We start from the raw sequence: 2,349 nt of genomic DNA, 5'->3' as shown, positions 1-2,349 counted from the left end.
AAAAAAATAAAATAATAAAATAAAAAAAATAAATAAAAAGGGAGGGGGCTGGAGAGATGGCTCAGAGGTTAAGAGCACTGACTGCTCTTCCTAGAGGTTCTGAGTTCAATTCCCAGCAACCACATGGTGGCTCACAGCCATCTGTAATGGGGTCTGGTGCCCTCTTCTGGCCCGCAGGCATAAATGCAGACAGAACACTTATACAAAATAAATAAATAAATAAATAAATAAATAAATAAATAAATAAATAAATCTTTAAAAAAAAATTTTTTAAATTTAAGAAAAATAAAAAGGGAGAATTGTTGGGTCCCTTGAGGACAGGCCTTCACACCCCCACTTGATCTGTTTTGCACTCTTGTGGTTGGTTGTTTCAAAAACAAGAGCAAAAACAAGAACAAAACAATCTGTTGTTTTCAGTAATGTTTCTAAAGATGTTTACCTCTACGGTGATGAGCTTCTTGCTTTTGCTGGCCCTGCTGAGAGCTATACATACTGTGTGAGAAAGTGGAATAAAGGCTTGTCTGCAGAACCTGAAGTTGTGCTGTGTGTTAATCCTGATGTCCCTCACTCAGAAGAACTACAGTTGCCGTGCTGACGTGGCAAGTAGAAAAAAAAAAACAGCTTGCATTTTGCAGGAAAATGGATGGAGCTAGAAAACATTATTTTGAGTGAAGTAACCCAGACACAAAAAGACAATTATCACATGTACTCACTCATAGGTAGTTTTTAAACATAAAGCAAAGAAATCCAGCCTACAAACCACAATCCCAGAGAACTTAGACAACAATGAGGACACTAAGAGAGACTTACATAGATCTAATCTTCAAGGGAAATAGAAAGTAGAAAATAACAAGATCTCCTGAGTAAATTGGGAACATGGGGACTTTGTGGGAGGGGGAGGCAAGGAGGGGAGCAGAGAAAAATGTAGAGTTCAATAAATATCAAAAATAAAAAAATAAAAAAAGAAACAGAGCAAAAGAAATGACTCTCAGAAAGACCAGGTGGCCCTGACAGGCCAACTTGATACATAGCATGGGCTAGCAGATGAGAGGAAGGGAGGTGTGTGAAGGCTCAGGGTCCTTGCAGACCCTGGCTACTTTCTGCTGTTGGGCTGTGATACAGAGCTCTGGGAAGACAGACCTGGGCTCTGGTGGCCCCATGACTACAGCCCTTACTGCTCCCCTTTGTCCTGCAGTGCTGGACTGACTCGGCTTCCCCACTGGACCAGATAGCAACAAGGGAAGAACCTTAATGGGAGGGCTCTGGTCACTAATGGATCCCCGATTCTCTTTCTGGGCCTCAGGACTGTAAGATCTCTGATGCAGCTCAAAGGCACAGGAAGTGGAAGAGACAAGAGTCTGAGCTTCAGTAGATGGGACTGTTTATTGGTGTACACAGGGAAAGGCAGACTCTCTCCCATGGGCTAAGTCTACCAGAGGAAGGAGATGGCTACAACCCTTTATACGGGTGGGGCATGGGTCTTACGAATGTGGAAATGTTGGCAATCTGCTCCCTCCTGCAGTCCCTGTCTCCAGGAACTGCCACTCTGACCCCCAGAACAGAGTCCTTTAGCCACACCAGCTCATCCAGCTGCCACCCTTCAAGGTCCCTTCCAGGATCTTGCCTGCACTGCCAACAACCAGGACAGTGCGGAAGGGAACTGCCCTACAGAGGCATGGGGAGGGGAGTGTCAACCCCTACCCACTTCTATGCAGATGACAACCTGATCTGACTTCACACTCAACTCCAAACCTATCACTGCTCCCAGGACAACCCAGACCTGCTCTTACACCAGGCAACTCTGCATTTCAGCCTTGTCTGCTAAGGGGGTATCTGTAGACACCCTGCCCCTAGCCCTCTTCAACACCATGGTTAAAAATACCTTCAGTTGGTGGTGGTGGTGCACACCTTTAATTCCAGTAGTCAGGGGGTAGAAGCAGGTAGATTTCTGTGAGTGGGAGGCCAACCTGGTGTACAGAGTGATTTCCAGGACTGTCAGGGTTACACAGAGAAATCCTGCCAGTGCACACTTCCTGTCCCGCTTCATTTACAGGGCCTTCTACTCTCAAAGCTTTGCTTTTTTTTTCAGGTCACAGAGGACACAGTGCTGTGCCTCTCATTACCATGTCCCCATGATCTTCTTGAGTGTGTTGTAAACAGAGAAGCTGTTCTCCTGGCCCTGCTTTGAGCACATACCCCAGAAATCTCATCATTTTTGTTTGTTTGTTTGTTTGTTTTTCAAGACAGGGTTTCTTCTGTAGCTTTGGAGCCTGTCCTGGAACTAGCTCTTGTAGACCAGGCTGGCCTCGAACTCACAGAGATCCGCCTGCCTCTGCCTCCCGAGTGCTG

At 45.8% G+C, this 2,349-nt stretch overlaps 1 non-coding gene across 1 annotated transcript; it reads right to left on the bottom strand.

Moving 5' to 3' along the window:
• Positions 1-2,061: 2,061 nt before the first annotated feature.
• Positions 2,062-2,197, bottom strand: LOC113458282. Its single transcript, XR_003378678.1, has one exon. It is a non-coding gene; the product is annotated as a small nucleolar RNA SNORA11 (small nucleolar RNA).
• Positions 2,198-2,349: the final 152 nt, after the last annotated feature.

This window comes from Microtus ochrogaster, chromosome 2 (assembly GCF_000317375.1).
Source record: "Microtus ochrogaster isolate Prairie Vole_2 chromosome 2, MicOch1.0, whole genome shotgun sequence".
Taxonomy (NCBI): Eukaryota; Metazoa; Chordata; class Mammalia; order Rodentia; family Cricetidae; genus Microtus; species Microtus ochrogaster.
The sequence above is the reverse complement of the archived record's forward strand: the minus strand, read 5'-3'. Positions and strand labels throughout refer to the sequence as shown.